General features: G+C 62.6%; 1 protein-coding gene across 8 annotated transcripts in view; it reads left to right on the top strand.

Annotated features, from left to right (window-relative positions):
- Positions 1-22,498, top strand: part of PITPNM2 (phosphatidylinositol transfer protein membrane associated 2) — a 111,163-nt gene that overhangs the window by 26,286 nt on the left and 62,379 nt on the right. For 5 of the 8 annotated variants that reach the window (XM_053928690.2, XM_053928692.2, XM_053928683.2 and 2 more), the window contains exon 2: positions 1,445-1,549. The exons of 2 other annotated variants lie outside the window; for them this stretch is intronic. The gene's annotated coding sequence lies outside the window, so the exon portion shown is untranslated. Of the gene's footprint in view, positions 1-1,444; positions 1,550-9,651; positions 9,671-22,498 lie in introns of those variants that run through there. One more of the 8 variants, XM_053928688.1, reaches the window with a different exon arrangement.

Genomic DNA, 22,498 nt, shown 5'->3' on the forward strand with positions numbered 1-22,498 from the left:
CCCCACCCTGCCCTGCTGCCCAGGAAAGGCCTGTTACCATGGAGAACTGTGACCTCTAACTCGGGGAGACTTACAGGGACCTCACAGAGGGGTTGGTGGGGTTGTGGAGGAGCCGTGCAGGGGCAGGGCGTGTGCCCGCGTGGGGAGCTGTGGGTGTTGGTGGGTGTAGGAAGAGAAGCTGCCCGCCCCCCGCCCCCTGCCAACCGGCATGCCCAGCGGAGGACTGGAACCTGGGATGGCGGGACATTTTGTTCTTTTGGGGTCCAGTGTGTGTAGGGACCGTTCATGCAGGAGGCGCAGGTGCAGGGTGGAGACAGGGCTTTGACTCTGCGGGCCCATCCCAGGGGGGTTGTTACCGAATTAGCCATGACTTCCCGGGAGCGTGGGACTGCGCCGGGTGGTGGGCGTGTGAAAGCCAGGCTCCGGCGCTGCACACCCCCGCCGCTGGGCCCCCCCAGTTAGGTTCTCCCTCCCCTGATCCCTTCTCCCTGCCTGTCCTCACTTGGTGGTTTACCACGTTGCTGTCCGCCACGGCTGTGACGCTCCTCCTCTTCTGCCTCTGTCCAGACTGCTAGCCCTGGCAGGCACCGGCTGGTGTCCCCGAGCCCCTGTTCTGGCCTCAGCCCACAGAGCGCGGTAGCTCTGGAGTTGTGAGTCGGTTTCTGGGTTCCTGGCCCGCAGGGGGATGCCCTCCGGTCATGGCCCCTGGAAGGCCAGGGCTGCCGCCGGCTTCCTGGGCGCAGGTACGGGGCTCGCACATGCCCCGACATATAGGACTGGGTGCCCGGCCACAGGGGCAGTCCTCGGGCGTCTCCGTGGGAGCCCTGGCTCGGCTGGTGGCTTTATCGGCACCTGGAATTTTCTGTCGTCACGTAGGCTGATTGTACCCAGGATTCCCTGCTGATCCAGTTCTCTACCTTTTGCATTTGTTGTGCATGCTCAGCTGTAGCCTCTGGGCACCTGGCGCAGGTGCGTCTCCGGTAGCGAGCTGCCCGCCTGCGGTGCACCCACAGGGAGGCAGGAGGGTCAGTTGTTTGCTTCACCACGAGATGCTCCCAGCTACTGACCGACAGCTGGGCTGCCTTCCCCCACTCTTCCACCTGCCTGGCCGGTACAGCCTGAGGTCCCGCAGTGCCCAGGGGCTGATGGGTAAAAGCCTCCTGTCTGAGGCCCAGGGCTCTGAGCTGGGCTTCTGAGATGAGACAGTCGTCCGTGTGGGTCACAGGCGTCTTCCTGAGCTGCCTTCCCCAGCATGGGAGCCCTAGGAAATGCTGGGAGCTTCTGTCTCCACAAAACGCATCCTTGGTGGAGCGAACACCCTTTGGCCGGCCTCCCTGTCCCGTCCTCTGGGCACAGCTGGATGCCCAGGCTCTGGCGTTGCTCAGGCTGAGGCCCGGCTTTCCCCAGGTGTCTCACCTCCTCCCCCACTGGCTTCTCCCCTCAGGATGCTGGCACGTGCGTCCTGGTCCCCGATGCCCTCCTGTGGGCCTAGCCAGCCGAGCCATCCTGTGGTAGGACAGCAGTGGAACCTTCTCCCACAGAACTACAGGTAAGGACTGTCCCTGGCTTTGGAGTTTGGGGGTTCAAGGGCTCTGCTGCTGTTTGCTTCCTTTTAAACACCCGACTTTACCTGATGGGCTCAGGGTAGATCATGCTAACCGTTCCTGCTTCTTGCCGATATCGACAGCTCTTCACTAAGCAGGAGGGACTGACGTTCTGCCTCGGGTCAGTGGATTCCAGATGCCACCAAACCTGGTCGCTGTCCTCCGGGCAGAGCGCCTGGTGCCTCCCTTCTCCCGGCTCCCCGGGCTCAGCCCGGCTCCCCGCACCCCCGGCCAACAGGACAGGACTGGAGGTGGGGGCTCCCCAATCTCCACAGTGGGTAGGGGCCGGCTGTGACTGAGCGTGATGAGCTGTGGCTGCTGACATGGAAACAGTCACTTGTGTGTTTTCATGGAGCTGCAGAGGACGTGACCGAGGTCCTTGCGGCGTCACCGGCGGCCTCAGGACTAGGGGCTGACCCTCGGTGCCCTTTTGCTGTCTCCCCTTCTGCCTGAGCGAAGAGCCGGAGCCCTCGCTCCTCCCGGGCCTCTCGTCCTTCCAGTTCCACGTTCAAGGATCAGGCACAGGCCTCGCCCTGTCCCGTTTGTCATGCCACGGCCTTTGGTGGGCAGGACAGGGACAGCGACGTTGCCTCTTTCTTTCCCGATCTCCGACACAACCTTCTTCCCGTGTGCTGACCGGCTGGGTTGAGCTTTGGGGCACAGAGGTTGGATCCGTCCTGGGAAACTAACCTGACCGGGTGAGGAGGCAGGGGTGGGGAGCGCCGGCGCCCCAGGTTCCGTTCTGTCCAGCCCGGCTGTGGGCTGTGAGCGTGCTGGTCCTGCCGAGTACACGGGATCCTGTGTGGGGTCCATCCCGGCCCCACGTCACATGAGGAAGCCGAGGCTAAGAGATGCCCATTGTCTGGCTCAAGGTCACACAGCCATTCAGCGCTGGACTTGGGATTGGACCTAGACCCAAAAGCATGAGGCCTGCTTTCCTCAACACGGCGGGACTTCCCCGTCAGATGGGGCCAGGCCCGGCCTTCCTTGCGGTCTGCCTCCCGGGAGTCCCTCTTGGGCTCTGGTGCCCCACCCTCCGCCCAGTGCCCCCTCTCAGAGCCGCGGTTCCCATGGGCACCGAAGGTGGCGTTCTTCTCTAATCGCTCGCACCGTTCATTGGCTGTGGACAGGCCCCCTGTGCTCAGCGGGGAGTGTGCTGTGTTGTACTTTTCGTTTTGTTCTAATGCACCTCCAAGGGGGTGTCTCAGCTGCCGGGGCGGTGGGGGTGGGGGTGGGGGGCTGGCAGGGGAAGTCAGCGCTGACTCGCAGCCTGTCCGAGGTCACCTGCTGTACCTGTGACCACCCGGCCGTGAGCACTTCTCTGCCCGTGGCCTGAGCTCTGACATCGGCCGCGTGGCTCAGAAGGGCCCCCTCCAGTGGAGCGTGTGCCTCCCGTTTCCTTCCCTGCAGGACACAGCGCTTCTTCCTCACAGCTGCATTCCCGAGTCCCGTGGGGCTTGCGGCCCATCTTCTCCGGGGTCCTCAGCCTCACTCCTGTATCCAGCGAACATGTACTGACTCCTTGGTGTCTACCCGGTGGGGTTGCAGGTGCTGGGGATGCAGCCTTGAGCATAACAGATAGGAGCCCCCGCCCAGGGGTGGGCCCTGCTCTCTCCACACGCCCCCCTCTGCGCGGTGCCTGGGCCCCTCAGTGTCCTGGGCTTCCCTGTCCTCGCCTCTGCCCAGCCCTGGACGACAGCAGGCCCCAGTGGGAAGAGCAGGGTCACCCCATCTTCGCCCTGAGCTCCTCTGGGGCACGTGTGTGGCCTGGAGGGGCCCTCGATGGCCATACTCATTGAGGTAGTGGGGAGAGGCAGCCCCCCTCCCCTTGCTGTGAACACCACCCCCGCAGGGAGGGAAGGGCTGGAGGAGCAGTGTTTATTTTAGGAGTTTCTTGCTCCAAAGGAACTGAGCCCTTCCTTTAAGAGCTGAGGGTGGGGTGGGTGCAGGGGAGGGGAAAGTCGAGGGTCTGCCTCCATGGGGTCCCTCGGGGGAGAGCGCCCTTCCGAGCTGGCAGGGAGGGTCCTGGCCTGGCTCAGAAGCGGTCACTTCCTTCCTGCCGCCCCAGCTCACGCAGGGTGGGGCGCTTCCTGCCATTGTTTCCAGGGAGGCTCAGCGAGGTCACCGGCTCCCCAGGAAGAAGAGAGCTTTCGACTGGGGCCGGACCACAGCAGCGCTGACACACACTTTCCGTCCCCCAGCGCCTGTGGCCCCGTCACCTGCGGAAGCTTGTTAACCCCTGCGCCGTCCCTCTCGCCCCCCTTTCCTGGCCTCTCCAGTTTGACGCGGGGTACAGGGTGGACCCACCTTCTTTTTACGTGCTCAGGCCCTCCCCGGACCCTCGAGATGAACCTGGGCCCTTCGGGGTCCCCTTCTTCTTCCCAAGAGCCTCCGGGTGCCCACTCCCCTGGTTGGCTGCGTGGCTCAGGTGGTACCTGTCTTCCCAGGAGCCGTCCTTACTTCTGTCCCAGTGGCGAGAGCTGCATGCCTCTGGCTTCGTCCCTGGTCCCTGCTCGGGTCCCTCACTGGGGTTTGCCCAAGGCTTTCACATGGCATTGGGGCATGGCGGTGTTCGCTGGGCCAGGGGGCGGGGGCGCGGCAGGGGGTAGGGTGGAGGCAGTGAGGGCATTGGGCTCAGGTATGTTTTTAAAAGTCGATGCTAAGGGAATCGTGGAAACACCGAGTGGACTTGTAGGGACCTGAGGAATCATCGAGTCCAGTCATGTCACTTAGCCTATGGGGAAGCTGAGGCCCAGTAATGGGGGTTGCTTGTCCAGAGTCCCACAGCAAGCTGGTCAGCCAGGGAGCTCCCCGACTCGGGCTTCTGACTCCAGTCTGATGTGTTTGTAGCTGAAGGAACTGATGGAGGGCTGGGGGAAGGGGAACCTGCAGAGGCCTGAGGGGCGGGGAGGGGGCTGGGAGAGAGGGCTCGTCCCAGACAATGCAGCTGAGCTGAGCGTGCGGTCCCAGGGGACCCCCCTGGCGGGCAGGAACTGACCACTGCTTTGCAAGCTGAGGATTCTGAGCGCTTCTGGGCCAGCGTCTGGACCTGCGCTGGGCAGGGGTCTCCATTGCCAGGCCTGAGTTCTTGGGCAGGTCAGAGCCGACACTGCTGCTCACGTTGCTGAAGATTCTGTTGAGCTTCTATAAGCACCAGGCCGGAGACAGGCGTTGCGGCTCTCGCGGCGCCAACAGACAAGAAGGCTCAGCCACCCGGGGAGAGTGAGCAACAGGGCCCACATTGGAGGTGCGTGCAGGGAGCCGGCCGGGCACGCTCCAGGCAGTTCGGTTCAAGGACAGTGGCGAAGCTCGTGCAGTCACCAGATACCCCAGCAGCCACACCCAGGGGCTGCCGTCCACCAGGGTGGTCTGTTTAAACCTATGATTGCCTCTTGGCAATAAAGGGGGTGAGGAGCATCGCGGAGGCCCAGACCTCTCTGCCTGGTGCTGGGTCACGGAGAACAGGCTTCACTAAGCCCGTGAGGGCCCAGCCATGCCCTGAACTTGACCACACTCGCTGAGAGGTGGCCTTGAGTTTCATCCTGAGACGTCCCAGGCGCTGCTTTGTGCAGAGGGGATGGGCTGGGAACTTCGAGTTGCAAAACGGCTCTCAAGACCCGCCCTGAGGCCACGTGTGGAACCGTGGGGCACAGAACCAGGCCAGTGACGGCCCCAGCTCCGCGCAGAAAGACCCGGGTGTCCTTCAGCCTCCTCCTCAGTGCCGGGGCACCTGGGGGAGGCGGGGAGATTCTCTTTGGGGAAGTCGAGTCTCTGCAGGGCAGACGGGGGTGGGGGTGTGTGTGCAGAAATCCAGTGTGATTTTTCTTTCAGCCTTTTAACTCGATCTGTCCCTGTCACTGTAGAGGTCCTGGCGGGGAATGACAACCTGCAAACTGCTGCCAAACAGACTTGCAGGCTGCCTCACTGCCCTTGGCCCTGGTTAGCACTGTGGTGGCCCCAGGGGGCCCCAGGACAGAGCTGACAAGAACCTGGTGCGCAGAGGTGGGAGACCACAGCCAGACCGTGGAGGTGAGGCAGGAGCCTGTCCTTCTGTGGGCACCTTCCTCAGAGGCTAGAGGAGGTGGGGGCCCCAAGAAACCCAGGGCCAGCGTCCCGCCTTAAGGAAATCAGGGCCAAGATGTGGGCACGGCCGTTGGTCCCCATTCCCCACCTGGCCCCAGCCCCGGGCTCGCCCGCCCCCCATGCCTGGCTGGGGACTTCTCAGCCTTCCGGTGGCGATTCCCAGGCCTCGACCCGGTTTCCAGGACAACTGAGGTGCGGTGGGTGCTGCACCCACCGATCGGCAGGAGGGTTCAGACTGGCACCTCTCCTCCTGGCGTCCCCTGGCTGGTCCTCATGGTGCTGGCTCTCGAGGGCAGGATCCCCGTGGGGGGAGGGGCCTGGAGTCGGGCGATCATTTGACGACAGGTGTCTGGCACTTTCCGTCACCTGAGCTGTGTGTTTCGGGGGCTCGGACAGGGTGGGAGGCCTGCCTGTTCTCCCTCCGTCGGTCCCCTCTCCCCTCCAGCAAACGGCGCTCTTTCCTGTCCCCATTCACGCTATAAACACTCTTGGGAACATGTCACACTCACCCCAGTCCTTCTCTTTGAATCAGTTTATTCAGCGGCACCGAGAAGTGGGCCACGTTGGTGAGGATGCGAGGAGATGGCCTCTGAGCAGGAGGGACACTCCTACATCAGGGACAGCCGTGACACATGCTCCACTCCCGCCGCAAGGGGACATCTGAGGCCACAGGCGTGCTTTCATGTGCCCGAAAGCACCTCTCAAAGGCGGCCTCAATGTGGGCAGTCTGTCCTCGGCCAGAGGCAAACGAGGGAAGAGGCAAACGAGAAAATAGGCATGGAGGGCCTTGCATGCGCCTGGCACGTAGTAGGCTCTCAGTAGACAATCGTCCCTTTCCCGACATCCAAGCTGGCCTGGCCATGGTGCCCTGGGCTGGCAGCCACCTGGGGCCGCCAGCGGGCACAGTTTTGCTCCAAGTCTGTGGGGAACTCGGGCCATGAGGGGTGGGGCAGTTCTGTGACGTCAGGAAAGGCCTCTGGAACTGGGAACCTTGGCGCTTTGGAAGCAAAGCCTTGGTGCAAAGGAGGATGTTTGAGGACGTACCTGCCCCAGCTGCGGCGGCCAGGACCCCAGTGGCCTGGCTGTGCTGGCGTCTAGGTCCCGTGTGTGACAGAGGGAACAGCGGCAGGCCTGGTGACCCAGGGCCCCGCCCTTCGGCAGAAGGGACTCCCCTGCTCCTCCCATTCCCCCCGAGCGCCTGGGCTTGCACACCTCTGGTTCCACACGGCTTGGTTTTGTTTTCGTTTTTAGCAGCGTGGTTGAAATACGGTCATTTACATAGCATGCAGTTCACCCATTTGAAGTGTGCGGTTCAGTGGTGTTTCAATAATTCACAGACATGTGCAACCGTCACAAAGTTTTAGAACATTTTCATCGCTCTGAAAAGAAACCCCACACCCCTTCGCTCTCACTCCCCTCCCCCAGCCCCTGGCAGCCACTCACCCGCTTCCTGTCCGTGTGGAAGTGCCCGTCCCCGACGTTTCACAGAAATGGGGTCACACACAACACGTGGCCTCGGTGTCTGGCGTCTGTCACGGGGCATCATGTTCTCAGGGCCCATCCGCGTGGCAGCCGGCGGTGGTGCTGCGCTCCTTTCCGTGGCCGAGTCGCAGTCCACTGGGTGGACGGACCTCGATCGTTCATCCTTTATCCATTGGCAGACACGCACGATTTTCCCACCTTCTGCCCGCCGCGAGTGACGCTGCTGTGCACACCCATGCGCGCGCCGTGGTGTGGGCCCGTGTTGCATCTTTCTCTCGAGTGTGCTGGGGAGGGGAACCGCTGGCCCCCACGGCGACCCTACGTTTGACACTGAAGGGCTGCCAGACTTTTCCATGGCCGGCTGCATCTTCTACATGCACATTGTTTTGTAACGATCGCCTTGGAGGGCTGGGTGGTGTGGCGGTTCGAGCGGACTCCAGAACCAATGGCCCCGGGCCGGATCCTGGCTGGCAGGTCCCCTTCGCCTCTCCGAGCCTCAGGCTGCGCATCTGTGAAATGGACATGTTGACACCTGCCTTGCCCAGCAGCCAGGTCTGGAGGGAACCTGTGGGGGGCGCTATGAGGGCAGCATCTGTCTTTCGTGGTCGCCCCACAAACAGGGTTCTTTCCCCTCCTGTGGGGAGGTGCTCCTTGGGGAACAGGCCAGAGCTCCCAGGAAGAAGACAGGGGAGTCCGACTTAAGGCAGGATCAGGTGCTAGAGATCCAGACAGGGTGGGGTGTCAGGGACCAGCCCGGAGGCCCCATCGCAGGAGTACGGGGACAGCGTGATGTCAGAAAGCTCTTCCCTGTCAGGAGCAGGTACGGGTCAGAGAACACCCAGCCAGACCACAGCCACAGCCCCGAGAAGGGCCCTGTGCTCCATGGCTCTGCCCCCGAGGTCTGTGGCCAGGCCCAGCCCTCCCCGGCCCAATAGCCATCCCCCTGCCCTGGACCTTGCACGCCTGCCACCTTCCTGCCGGTCCCCAGATACACCGTGCACTTTGGCCCATGCTGCTCCCTGTGCTCCTCCACCCTGTCTCTCCTGGTGAACTCCTGCACACCCTTCAAAGCCCAGCTGAAATGCCCCCTTCTGTACGGAGTCTGCCCCATCAGGCAGTCAGCGGCGGGCTCCCTCCGTCGGTGCTCGGGGAGCTCAGACACGCGTCTGTGCCCCATCCCGCAGGGTTGTTCTCCCCCAGGACACTGCAGTGGAGGAGCAGGTCTGGCCCCCAGGTCCCCTAAGTCCCCGCTTCTTTATCCCTGACCAGCCAGGTTGCCTCCCAGTGGCCCTCCCTTCCGGGAGGTGGGAAGTGGCCAGGTGAGCCAGGGGCAGAGGGCGAACTCCCTCCGAGAGCCCTGCACCTGCACCCAGGGCGTCCGTCTTCCCATCGCCCGTCTACTGTGGCGTAGCGACCTGCTTTCTGTGAGCGTGTGCCCGGGCGTTGGCCGGGCCCTGGTGCCGCTCCCTTTGAGTTTCTGCTCATCTCTGAGCTGATTAGCCTTTTGATCTCCATCAGGCAGCCGTGTCACCTCTGGTGTCCCACAGCCCGGCAGCTGGCATGTGCGTTTGGGACTTGTCCGCTGCGTCATCACCGAGGACTGCGGCCAGTGGGGGAAGAGGGATTATGTTGTTCCCATCTGCCTTCGGGCACCTTCCCGGCCCCATCCAGCTGTTCCCCGTCACCCAGGGCCAGGCGGAGGCGCAGGGGGCGAGGTCAGCTGGGAGCTGGGGACCTGTCCGTCATCTGCACGTGAATGTCTTCAAGGCTATTTCTGGCCTCACCATTATCCCCACGGCTTTGGGGGATAAATATAGACGTGGAGCGAAAAGCCCCAGTGGCAGGCAGGCAGTCAGCGCTGGGGAGCGTGGACGGGTGCGCAGCTATAAATAAGTCTGCTAAGCCCCTCCCCAGCCACACCGCGTGCAGAAGGGCAGGTTTCCTCTCCACTCGCCGTGCCCGGGGGGCCACTGGCAGAGCAGGGAGGGGGGGTCTGCAAAGGAGTGACCGAGGATGCTGGTGTGTTGGGACCTTGCACAGAAAGGCAGGCGGCCCGAAGCGGTTCCCCTCAGCCCTGGTAGCAGCTTAGAAAGGGGACCCCAGCGGGAGTCTTGGGGACAGCTATGCGGAGGGACAGTGTGTTGGGCCAAGACTGATGGCCCCAGTCCAGCGTCCTCAGTTCCCCAGATCCCCCAGGCCGGGCTTGCGCTGCAGGGCTGGGCCTGGGTGACATCGAATCTGGGCTGCGGCCTGCACGCAGCTCTGTGGCCTTCTCAAGCCTCACGCGCCCCCCCCCCCCCCATCTCCTTTTCAGCTGATAAGCTTAAGCTTTGTTTATCTTCTGGTTCCCTCATGCTGGGCAAGGCGGCTGCAGAGTGACCCCTGTTGAGGCTGGAGTTGCAGGGGAGGGAGCCCTGCTGCCCTCTGCCTCTCCCGGCCTTCTGGCCTCCCCTGTTTCTGCCCGCCTCCTCCCAGGCAGGAGCAGACGCCGAGGGCTGGCCGTGAGCGGGGCAGTTTGTGGGAAAGGGTAGAAGTGGGTAAGCCGGCACGGCTCTCCCGTGACCCTGCAGTGACCATCACATCACGGGAAGAGTCTTCCTGTGGTCGCCGTCCATGGCCTCCTTGAACAAAGCCGGAGTGTGCCGCGCAGGGAGAGTGGCGTTCGTTAGCATTGAACGCCTAAACGATGCCCCAGGCCTGCTCGCTGTCCACAGATGGGCGCGGGCCGCTGTGGCCTGGGGACGCGCCCAGCCCAGAGGTAGAGGGGTCTGTGCCCTGGCCCCACAGGCTTCAGGGCTGCCAGGGCGAAGGCGACCCCAGGGCTGCGTTGGGTCCTGGAGCAGGTGGCACGTGTGGGGATCCTGTGGGGATCTGAGCAGAGGGCTGCAGAGACGTCACGTCTGGCCTCCACTCTCAGGACCTCACTGGTCACCAGAGGGGACAGAATCAGTAGACAGATGTGATGCCCGGGGCACGTGCCCAGCCCTGGGGCAGGGGGTGGGGGGTGTCTGCACCTGGGGCCAGGAGCCCACGGAAGCGGGGCTCAGGGAGCTGACGCTTGAGCTGGACCCTGTAGCTCGAACACAAGAGTCGGGGTTGGGACTGGGGGGGACAGGCCCTCCTGGCAGGGGCGGGCAGCCTGTGCAAGGGTGCAGAGGCAGGAGGACCCCGTCCCCCTGTCTGCCTGGGGTCTGGTGCTGGGAAGACGGGTGAGCCAGGGCGAGGAGCCACCCAAGGTGCCTCATGCGCCTGTTAAGGAGTGGGTGTCATCTGGAAAGCCAAGGGGGAGCTCGGAGGGCGCGGATCCCAGGACCTCATGGCTCCAATGTGTGTCTTAGAAAAGGCTTCTCTGGCCTCCGTGTGGCTGGCAGGTGGGAGGCGGGGGCCGAGAGGCAGGCCGGCGGCAATGTCACCGGAGTCTCGCTGTGTGGGGCTCCTGAAGGGTGTGTTGTTCCTTACTGAGCCTGTGGAACGAGGGTGAGAAACTAGGACTGGGAAGGTGGCCGGGCCTGGCTGGGTGGAGGTGGGGAGGCCTGTGCTTGGCTCCCCTTGTCACCAGAGGGTGACCTTGTCCAGCAAGCTTGGTCACTGCCAGTAGTCCAGGTCTGGAGCCAAGATAACTGATTCCCAGGGGGCTTCCCCCATGGCCTGGGGTTCCCTCTCAAGTCCCCCTGCCCCCCGACTCGGTGGGCTGCGAAAGGGGTGGGCCCAGCCTCAGCTGCTTCCCCGCCTCCCCCAGCGCTGTGGCTGGGAGCGCCAGTGTCCTGCGAGAGAAGTGACCTGGAAAGTGTCGCGTGATGGGACGATAAACACGTCCACCTAAGTGAGCCGCAGAGCCCAGAAGTTGCTGTGGCCACGTAAATATTTTCCTGTGCTCCTGACTCCGGGGGTGTCGCCGCGAGAAACGGAACAAAGGACAGATTGTGTGTCCCTGGTCTGGCCCTCGGGGAGCGGCGTGATATTTACGAAGGACCGCGTGAGTCAGAAGTCCCAGCACCACTCTCAGGTTCGGGCGCCCGCGCACACCGCCAAGGTCAGAGCCAGGAGGCCAGCGCACAGGCCATTCAGGTCTGAGTCCTTCCCTCTCCCTTGGGGATAAAGAAAAATGGCCCCTTGACTCAGCACTTGCGGTGCTGAATGCCGTGGCTCCCTGGCAAGCGGTTCTCCAGGTCTCTGGGGACGCCGCCCAGGTGTCCGACAAGTCCGTCCAGGCCTGGCACCGGCTGCCGGGAGTTGGTGCAGACCCCACAGGAGGAGGGCTCAGAGCCCCCAGACTGCCCCCCGCTTCAGATGTTGGTCACAGGTCCCCAAGTCACCCTGTTTCCTCACGTTCCTGGTTTTATTACGGAGGATGTGAGACAGATACTGAGAGATGCACAGCCGGATGCACAGCCGGATGAAGCCGCGCCCCGGGCGAGGTCAGGAAGGTCCTGAGAGCTGGAGCTCTGTCCCCCGGGGTTCGGGCTGCACCAGCCTCAGGTGCGCTCCGCAGCCCCAAAGCTCCCCGAGCCCAGAGCCCCGTGGTTTAGGGTCTTCATGGAGGTTTCATTGGTGATTCACTCCGTCCCCAGCCCCCTCCCTCCTGGAGGCAGGGGGGGGGCCGACAGTCCCAGCCTCCTTTAACTGTTCTTGGCCTTCCTGGTGTGACCAGCTGCCGTCCTGAAACTCTCTGGCTGGGGTGCTCGGCCACCACCGTCTCATTAGCTTATAGAAAGACACTCTTATCTCTCCGGAAATTATAAGGGTTTTAGCAGCTCTGTGCCCGGAGCCGGGGAGATGGAGACCAAATATATATTTCTTATCGCATCCCAGAATTACTCAGGGAAACCGACGCTGTGGAGGCTGGGGGAGGGACGGTGTCCAGAGGCCCGGGAGGGGCCCAGAGGCAGAGCCTGGTTTCTACCCCCAGGCCTCGCCCAGGTGCCCCTGGGCCCCTCTGCGGCCTGTCCTGGCATCTGTAGAAGTCACTTCCTTCCCAGCCCAGGCAGATGGAGAGCTCGGCCCACCTCCGATCTGCCTGTCCCCTGCCCCACCGATGCTCGGGCCTCCTGGGTGGACGTAGCCCCGCCCGGATCCCTCCCTCACCAGCTTCCCACAACCGCAGGAGCCAGTGGGACTGGGCTGGGGCCCGAAGGCAGGTCAGAGCCGGGTTGAGGTCCCTGAGCCTCGGGGTGAGAGGACAGCTTTGGGCTTGGCCGGCTGCAGGCTCTGCGGCCTTGGACAGAGAGGTCGCCCCTGCAAGCCTCATCAGTTACCCTCTGCGAAATGGGGGGTGTGGGGGAGGGGAGACGTCCCCTCTTTGTCCCCTTAGTTCTCCTGACTGTTCTAATAATCAGTGGACACGAGACAGATGGACAGGGGAAAACACGCGAGTTCACTACATGTGTGCGTGTGCGGGCCCAGGACACATCGGGCAGGCGAGGCTCCTTTGCCATCTTGAGCTAAGGAGAAGGGGCAGTGGTTGGGGCTTCAAAGGGCCCCCTAGAGTCACAAGGTGTTGGCCCTGCCAGGGCTGCGCTGAGGATGAAATAAAACCAGCCGGAGCAGGAAGGCTCGGTACGTGGCCGTCCTTGCCCGTGTCAGCTGCCCTTTGAAGGAGGTGGTGGGGAAACTGAGGCTCAGGGGCGCCGTGACTGTGAGGGCCGCAGAGCCAGCGCCTGCTGGGGGCCTGTGCTTTGCCCTAAGAGTGGAGGCCCGTCTGCCCCGCCCAGGCGGGGGGTTGCTGCAGGCGGCTGGGGGCGTTGGAAGGGTCTCTGGTCAGAGGTCAGGGTCTAGCTGGACGACCTTGAACAAGCCACCCTGGCTGCTGTGTCCTGTCTGCCCACAGGGTCGAGTGCGTGGTCCAGGCCAATGTCCCCAGGGCGTCTAGTGGCTGGCGCTGGCCGGAACCCGGAGGTTTGGGGAGATCATTAGGAGCCTTCCATCACTTCATCACGTCTTTCCTTTGGTCGGCAGGCCCCGGCCCCCCGATTAGGGACCCCTTCTACCTCTCTGGGATCGATGGGGAGGCGTCTGCACCCCGGGTTTGGATGCATCTGTGGCTACCTCCCCCCAGACCACCCGCCATCCTGCGGGCAGGGCCTGTGGAGGGTGGAGGCTGACCCGACGACCTCAAGCTGGGTTTGAGAGAGTGTGTGAGGCCGTGGTGTGTCGGTGCAGAGGGCGGGGTGAGCTAGGGCCCCTCGGGGAAGGGCTGTGCTCCTCCCGGGTTCAGGCCCCCAAGTTCCTTGCTTTATGGCTGTAGTAGGTTGGAGGCAGCTGTTTGGGTAATGTCCCAGGTGGGCTTGGCCCACTTTCCTGGGACACGGAGACAACAGAGACTTGGCGCAGGAGCCGATGGGCCGGGCCTGGCCTGGCTGAAGCATCGCTCACAGGCCCAGCAGGCGAGGACACTCGGGTTCTCGGGGGCCGGCCCGTTGCCACCCTTGGGAATCTGCCTCTCTGAGCTCTCAGAGGGGCCAGATCAGCTCCACTGTGCCCTGGGTCCCCCGTCCCCACCTTGCTCCTTCAGCGCTCCTTCAGCACTGACACTGATCCCGTGAAATGCAGGGTTGGCCCTGGGTCAGTGAGGCTCAAACGGACAGGCCCTTCTGAAATCGGGCGCCCGGCTCGGCAGGAGGCTTGTGACCCCAGCACGCGGGCAGAAGCGGATGTCCTCCCACGGTGGCCTGGGCTGATCCAGCGTGCTTGACCACGCCCCGCCGTCCGCCTGGCCCCGTTGTGGGTTTTCACGCCCTCCATCTCTGCACTGGGCCCACAGCAGCTGTGGACCCCAGTGCCCTGTCCCTGGTCCTGGGCTTCGTCGCTGAGACAACAGCGGAGTGCCCCTGGCCAGAGGGTACTGACGGGTCGGCTGCAGCCCAGGCCCCCTGGTTCTGCGATGGCCTGCCCAGGCCAGGGTCCCCACCGCCGAGTCCCATCTGCTCTGACGCATGTCCCCAGCTCACAGGGCTCTCGGATGCCTGGGCCTGGCCGTGAGGAGCCTTGTCTGGGAGGCGGCTGGGGCCTTCCCAGGAGTAATGAGCACTTTGTTCCTCTCTGCCCGTGTTTGCTGTGGCTCTTTCTTCAGCAGAGAGAAGACCTGCTCACCTTCAAACCAGCTGGAGCTGGGCATTCTGCCCTTCTGGTCTCGGGGTTGCAGGGTTCCAAGGCGTGGGGTGATCATTCCCACCTAGCCATCCTGTGCCCTGTGTCTTCTGGCCCCATAGGTGTGGCCCACGGGACAGCTGGTCCCATTGTTCCTTCCAGCGCTGGCCTCCAAGACGGGGGTTCAAGGGTGACAGCCTTGCCAGCAGCCTCACATGGTCGTCTGCAGGGGTCTTTGTAGACATTTTCCCCCCTTCATCGCTCGATGGCGAATGCACTTTTCAAGAGCGAGTTTCCATCTCGCTCTCAGTTCTGAGCTGGGGAAGGGACGGGGGGGCACTTGGGAGAGAGAGCAAAAAGGACAAAGTGTACGTTGTCCTTTCTCTGAGCAGCCAGCCGCTCCAGAGGGAGCAGGAAGACTGGAGGGGCCCTAGCGGACAGGTCCCTTTCAGGTTTCCCGGTGGTGTTCCTGGTGGTGCTCCTCTTCTGCCTCCGGGAGGGGGAGGGGGCCGAGCTCAGCGAGGGTGGTGGTGTGGGCGGGGGAGACCCGGTCCAGGCTGGAGGCTGGGGGCCCCCGTGTGTCCAGGCCCCCATTTGTCCGAGGCCCCACTCTGAGGCCGCCAGCGAGGGTGGATCGGAGCCCAGGTGGGGGTGCACCTGAGTGATCAGAAGCCGAGGATAGGGGTGCACAGCTCAGCCTTGGTCTCATCTTGCTCTGAGTGTCTCATCCTTTCAAGCAGAGGGGCTGGGGCTCCTGGGTGAGGCTGTGGGTTCCGGAGAACAGGGCCTTTCATTGAAAGACACTGCTTGGCTCCGCTCCCCACAGGCCCCACCTGTACCTTGGCAGGTTCTCAGACCCGGAGGTTGAAGACGCTGCCCCCTCCAGGTGGGGCTGCCTTGACCTCCCCGAAGGGTAAGCGCAGGTCGCCGATGGGGAGGCCTTTCCCCACTGAGCCACCCAATTGCAGGGCCCTCGGGTTCCCAAACCAGCAAGATGGCAGGAGGCTGGGGAGCCGCTCCTGTAGTGACTGTTCCCAGAAGGGTAACGTCTCTCCCTCGTCAGTCCTGCAGGGCGGGGTGGTAGTTGAGGACACATGGGAGGAGGGGCTCTACCTCTCCAGGGCTTCTCAAAACGAGATTGGGGTTAGGAGTGGCCCAGAGAGGAGGCCAGGTCAGGCTGGTGGAGACGGGTGTGACGGCCAGACTTCTGCAGGTTCTGGGGGATGGCGGCGGGGAAGGTGTCTGGACCAGTGCAGCCCACCTGGGGATCTCAGTGGTTTGCACCTGGCACGCCTGTACTTGGACCTTGGGCAGACGCCCCCCACGCCCCAGCCCACCCTGCCTGGGCCTCTGCGGGGGGACAGGTAACCAGCACAGAGGGCCATCCACTCTGCAGGCAGCAGTTAGATTTATGGACTTAATACCGTCCCCCCTGCCCCCCGGCTGTCGTGGTGAGACCGAAGTGGAGGAAATTGCAAAGCTCTGTCGGGTTTTACTGCAAGACAGGGAGGCAGGGCGTTGCCCGCCGTGTGGGTCCGGGCTCCTGGAGTCATGTGTCACTCTGGTGTTTCAAGAAGTCCCCTCCTAAGGAAGTGGCAGCAGGGCGGCAGTTCTGCTGTGGAGTTGGGCACCTGGGCCGGTGTCAGGACCCAGGGAGGAGGCACTCCCTGCTGTCTCCGCCAGGCCCCCTGCAGTTGCTGGCCTGGCCCATCAGTGTCAGCGAGGGGCCGACCTTGCGAACGGCTGCCTCTCCCGAGCTGCCTGCAGCCACTCACCGCTACATACCTACCAGTGCATCTGCCTGCCCCCCAGGCGCTGGGCAGGCAGGCGTGTGGGAACTTGGGTGTTGGATGGGGGTTCTGTGACAGGTCAGAGCAGCCGCTGGTATTTACCGGGTGCTTACCCTGCTCCGGGGCCTGTGCTGGATGCTTCAAAGTCTCACATTATCTTATTTCATCTTTGCAACACTCCTAGGAATCCAGCCTCGTTTTATAGACGAGGAAACGCTGAGGTGACTTGGCTGGACTGGCTTTAGACTCCTTTTGTGGGGCCCAGCTGCCCTGCTGGTGGTCCCTGGGGGCTGGGAGGGGGCCCAGCCAACAAGCCACTTTCACATTCCTTTTATATGTTAAGATTTTATTTGTTTATTTTTAGAGAGAGGGGGAGGGAGGGAGAATGAGAGGGAGAGAAACATTGATGTGTGAGAAAAACATCAAGTGGCTGTCTCTCACACGCCCCCGACCAGGGACCTGGCCCGCAACCCAGGCATGTGCCCTGACTGGGAATTGAACAGGCGACCCTTTCAGTCCTCAGGCCGGTGCTCAATCCACTGAGCCGCACCAGCCAGGGCCCCACCGTCAGATTCTTGATGCACAGCCACAGGGGGAACAGCAGGGCAAAGGCCCTGAGGCAGAAGCGTGCTCAGCAAGTTTGAGGAGTGGAGGGGAGGCCGGTGTGGCTGGAAGCGAACGAGAGAGGAAAGGTGGTCGGAGATGACAGAGTCGGAGCTCGGTCCCAAAGGACTCGTCGTCATGGTGAAGACTTTGCACTTGCTCCTCAGTGTGAAGGGGGCCACCGGAGGGTTTGAGGTAGAGGAGAGAGTGACGTGTTCTTATTTGCATTTGCATTTTAAAATGCTCACTTGCCTGCCCCGTGGAGCCCGGAGCGAGAGCAGGGGACCAGGGAGACGTTCGTGGGGCGGCAGTGTGGGGGGTCGTTAATGAAGAGGTTTGTGGGTGTTCTTCAGAAGGTTGTGTGGAGAGAAGTGAGTTGCCTTTGAGAAGGGGTGCAAGCAGCTTGCACTTGAGGGGCACACCCAGAGTCACCGCCAGCGTGCAGGGCCCCCACGTCTGGCTCCTGCTGGGTGTGGTCCTCAGGTGTCCCCCGGGAAGGCATTGTAAGGCGGAGCCTGGACAGGGAGATACCCCTTCTGCCCGGTGCCCTAGTCCGGCTCTGAGGGAGTTAACTGCACCCGTGGGTGCTGACCAGTGCAGCTGGGCTGAGCAGAACTGCGACCTTGGGCCTGACCTTGGAGGCCTTCGAGAGGAACCAGGCCAGTCCAGCTGCGCCCTGGGCTCCCTCAAGGGCCTGCTCCAAGTCCTTCCTCTTCAGCGTTTTGAGGCTTGAGTTGTCCAGATGATGGAGCTGGGGATCTGCCCTTCCCAAAGCTGGCCCACGGCCCCTCTCTCTGCCTTCCTCTTTCCTTCCCTCCTTCCTCCCTCCCTTCCTCCCTCCCCTCCTTCCTCCTTCCACACTTCTGCTGAGACACTGTGGGAAACAGCGAGCGCCCACTCAGGTCCTGGATCCACAAGACCATGGCTTGGCTCCCCTCCCAGCGGTGCGACCTGGAGCAAGTCACTAACCTCTCCATGTTCCGTTTCCTCAGATCCAAAGTGGGGACAAAAAGGACTGAATTGGCTAATTCCCCACAGCAGGCAGTGAGCCTGCAGTCCCCCCTCGGCCTCCAGGACCCTGACCTTCGGGCTTGGGCAGTGATTCACGCTGCGTGTCCTTCTCTGAGCCTCCGGGGATCAGTGACCCTGGATCCTCTCTGAAGGAATGTGCCAGCGTGTTTGGGAGACTCGAAGGACATTTGTCACCATTTGTCAACTTTGACCACATCCCCGTCCTGTGCTAAACGTGTACAAACGTCATCTTACACAGTCCTCAAAAAAGCCAATTTCGCCCCCATTTTGTAGAAGAGAAAACGGGGGCTCAGAGTGGTGGCGGAACTCGACAAGGCCTCTGGCTGCGAGCGATGGGGCCGGGGCCTGGGCGCCCTCCTGCGAGCCGACTCTCTCAGCCAGGAGCAGCAGGGAGGTGCCGGCTGGCCGTGAATCCAGGGGCCGTGGGTTTCTTCTTCCTGCCCATGGCCACCCGACCTGGCCCCAGTGACCGGCCCTGCGTCTGTCTGACTACAGGATGGTCAGAGAGGACCTCTCTGTAGAAACGAATAGACCGAGGAAGCGAGTTGCCTAGTATCAGGGAAATGCACTCCAGGCAGCGGGCGCCGCAAGTGCAAAGGCCCTGAGGCACCTTCTTGGCCTCTGCCTGCCCTTTGGCGGCTGGTAGGTCATCAGAAACGTGGGCAGCCCTGACTGGTGCCGCTGGCTAACATGAGGAGCCCTCTCGGAAGGTCCCCAGCGGGCTGTGGTGGGGTCCAGGCTGCCGAGCTGTGCGTATCAGGCATTGAAGTCTGCCTGGGAACTTGAAAGAGGCCCCAAGATGGTGGTGTCGGCCCTTCCTGTACCTTCACGTAGCATTTGGAGGGTGGACTTTTACTCCCCTCTGTACCCATTAGTGACGACTTCCCATTCCTCCTGCCCCAGCCTCCGGTAACCTCTTCTCCATTCTGTTTCTGAACTCGCCTGCTCTGGGGACCTCCGGGTAGTGGCCTCACACACTCTCTGTCCTTTTGCGCCCGTCTTCTCTCAGTGTAATGCTTTCGGGGTTCGTCCATGCCGTTGGGGGTGGACGCCCTAGACGGGGTGTCAGCACTATGCCTGTCCCTGCCCGGGCAGCTGCACATGAACAAAAGAGGAAGGGAAGCCCAGGCCCCGGGTGAAGTGACTCAGCTGTCCCTGAGCTCAAAGGCGTGGGCTGCTCGGCGTCTGGCTTCACTGGTTTGCGTTCGTCCACATGGACGCGCCTTCCCGTCAAAGCTCCCCATCCCATTCTGTCCTCTGTGACACATGTCGCCTGTGTGTCCTGGGCCGTGTGCTTAGGATCTCCCATCTCAGCTTCTCTTTTCTCATCTGTGAAACGGGTCCTGTGCACTCACTCTCGGGTTCTCTGTGGCCCAGTGAAGCCGGCTTCCCGGAGCCAGCCCGGAACTGGCCCTGGTGTGCCCGGCCGACTGGGGGCAGGCAGGCGGGGGAGGGGTGCTTCTCAGGCCACGACCTTTTATTTATTAATTACTGAGGGACTCGGATGCACCAGGACTTCAGAGGACCTGACAGGTCACATGGTCTCTGTAAGCGCAGGGCTGGTAATCCGTTTTAAAAAACATTTTCTCTTTCGTCTTTTTAATTTGATGAAGGAAATCATTAGCTGGGAAATTGGTAGAGCTGATTTATTCCCGTTTTGGGGAGGGGGTGGGGGAGAGAAAATCTGCTCTAATTGCCGCTTGTTCTAGAAACACGACTGCACAGGAGCCCCATCTGGGCCCAGGTGGGCGGCTGTGGTGGCGGCAGCAGCGGCACAGCTGAAAACACCCAGCGGGCCTGCCTGGGCCCCGGTGCGCGCGCCCCCGGACCTCCGGCTCAGGTCCTCGTTCCCAGGGACACAGGATAGGGACTCCGTCTGGGAAAACGGACTCCATGCCTCTGGGGCTTCATCCAGTCCCAAGGGGCGGCGACTGGGTTTGCCCTAAAAATAGCCAAACTTGCAAACAGCTTCAACGTGCAAACGTTGTTGTTCGTATCTATAGGCCGAATTATTTAAAGGTACAGCTGTTTGCCAGCATCCCTGTCCGTCTGTGTTCCCGGAATGGGGAGGAGCTCCGGGTGGTCCTGGCGTCACTGTCTTCCAGCACCCCCGCTGAGGTCAGGCGGGGCTTCTGCCCTCTCTGTGGCCACCTCTGCCCCGGGGCACCCCAGTCTGGCCTGGGTGAGGCACCTGAGCCTCTTCTGAGCCCCAAGGGCCCCTGGCTGGAGTGCTGACGACTGCAGGCTCGAGTGTGTGTGGAGGGTTTGCCTAGGTTTGATTTTCCACGTTCATCTGGCCTAGAAACATGAGTAAATGAGTTTTCAGAGAGCAGGAGGCTATAAATAGCCAAGCAGGATGTGGAGAGGTGAAAGGCCGGGGACCGCCAAGGTTGCAGGCCCCGCTCTGAGCCTCGGCTGAACCAGGGCACCCCCGCCCCTCGGGGTGCCGGGCCCCCAACTCTGTGGCAGAGTCCTGGCGTTCCAGGCCCTTGCCCACCTCCGCTGTTCTCACTACCACACCCCACATGGGGCCACTGTAAGGCTCTGAGACTCAGTGCTCCCTCCGCCCATTGCTGAGGACTCTGTTTCCGTGTAGTAATCCTTCCACAAGCGTGCTATGCCGGGGGGGTGGAATCCTACCATCAGCTGGGGTGCTGAGTGTGGTCGCCCCTCTGGACAGTGGGCCTGGGACTCCAGGGCAGGGGTCTGAAGCCTTGGTTGGGACAGGCCCAGAGCCCTGGGGTACTAACTCTGCAGAGTCTTCATTCACGCGTGCGTTCATTCATTCATCCATGCGTTCGTTCATTCACGGGTTCATTCATTCACTTAGAAGTTGCGCTCCGTGCCTGCTGGGTGCCAGGAGCGCTTCTAGGCCCTGAGGGTTCAGCAGGGAGCACACCCAGCCCCGGCCGAGTGCAATGAGCCCAATGCAGAGAGACAGGGACCATATAATCGCACTTAGATGAGGCGCCCAGGGGAGCCAATGCGTGGAGGCAGAGAGTAGCAGTGGGGGCTGGGAGTGCGTGTTTCACGGGGACAGAGTCTCCGTTTGGGGAGATGAAAGTTCTGGAGACAGAGGGCGGCGATGGCTGAGCAACCGCAGGAATGCACGTACCGCCGCCGAACCGCCCTTAACCGCAGTCGGGATGGATACATTTGATGTTGTGTGTGTCACCCCACAGTTTTAAAAATAAAAAAGAAAGAAGAAAGAAAAGCCCCGAGCGCATTAGGTAAGGGTCAGCTCTGTGAAGGCAATGAGGAAGGGCCAGGAGGGGGCCGGGGGGGGGGGCGAGGGTTAGGTCTGAAGTAGGGGAGGGGGAGGAAGGCTTCAGAGTGGGGCCCAGAGCAGAGGCGGTGGGGGGAAGCACCTCCAGGCAGAGGGGACACAGGGACCGCCGCCCAAGGCAGGACATTTTGCTGGTGTGAACGGGATCCCTTGGGCTGTCCGTTGAGGGTGGGCATGGGGTGGCGGTGAGCTAAGGAAAAGCTTCGTGCGGTGGGGGGGATGAGCCTGGGCAGCAGCCTCCTGCCGAGGGTGATGCAGCCCCCTCCCAAGCTCAGAGCAGGACAGGGCTTAGGGTTCGCTGTGGGTGTGTTTAGATTTTTCTGGAGTCCTCAGCTGCCACTTCCCAGTCCTCTTGGGTGGCTTGGGGTGGTGGGGTGAGCGTGGCAGGGGGATGGCTCGACCAGGATGCAGTTCCTGCTCCGAAGCCACACAGCTCCCTAGAAGCACTCAGCTGTCCCCTGGGCCCTGGCTGGGGGTGGGGTGCCGAGGTCCCCCGACCTGGGCCTATCTCAGAGTCGCCTCTCGGGGGGCCTGTGCAGGCCAAGCTGGGCATCAGGGCGCGGGCTTTAGCCCCACCTCCGCGCCTGCCCTGCCGCCCCTGCACGCCCTTCTGACCGCGCCTGCCTCTGTGCATCCGCAGAGGGAGAGGGTGGGGCTCCAGCGCAGACTCTCTGGGCCAGAGGAGCTCCAGCTGCTGCCTGCGTGTGGGAGGGTCTCCCTGAGCACCTCCCCACATCCCAGCCTGGGCCCAAGCACACTCGGCACCACCTCCCCGGGGTCCCCACTGTCACTTGAGGAAGGAGGGAGGGTCTGTTCCAACCCTGTGGCTCCCGCCCAGACATTCCAGGGATGGCCTCAGGAGTTGCCGGGGGAAACGGCGGGAGACGGGGTTCTAGAACAGGTGTCTGGGGCCATTCGGGCAGGAGGACGGTCGGTGGTCCAGGGACCCACGTCACTATGGAGTCCACCGAGCCCACGCCCCAGCTGGAGTCCGCCTTGTTCCCTGAGAGTCCGACCGCTCACCCTCTGTCCTTTTAGAGGGGAGCCTCGGGGGCCAGGCTGCCGACGGAGGCCTGCTCCACCGCCTGGGCACCGCGGGGTAAGTGGGGAAAGGAAGAGGCGAAGGTACAGGACCGACAGAGGGGCTTGGAGCTTGGGCGGGGCCCTGCGGCCTGCGTTCCCGTGTCACCCTGTCCTCAGAGCCACTCTGTTCGAGACGATCACCACTAACCCCACACGACTACTTCGTTTCAAATGAAAGTGAAATAAAACTCATAATTGCGTTTCCCAGGCACACGGGTCCTCTTTCAGGTGCTCAGTAGCCACGTGGGGTCAGCGGCGGCTGCACGGGACAGCGCAGGCCTGGAGCACATCCGTCGCCACGGGCAGCTCTGTGGGACAGCAACGGTCTCATCCCCAAAGCCGCCCCACGAAACCGAGGGTGTTGCCCCATTTTACAGATGAGGGAGCTGAGGCTCGGAGAGTGGAAGTGACTCACAGTCCTGCAGCCAGTGAGGGTCAGAGGGCACTGC

The sequence above is a fragment of the Desmodus rotundus genome, chromosome 7 (genome assembly GCF_022682495.2).
Source record: "Desmodus rotundus isolate HL8 chromosome 7, HLdesRot8A.1, whole genome shotgun sequence".
Classification (NCBI taxonomy): domain Eukaryota; kingdom Metazoa; phylum Chordata; class Mammalia; order Chiroptera; family Phyllostomidae; genus Desmodus; species Desmodus rotundus.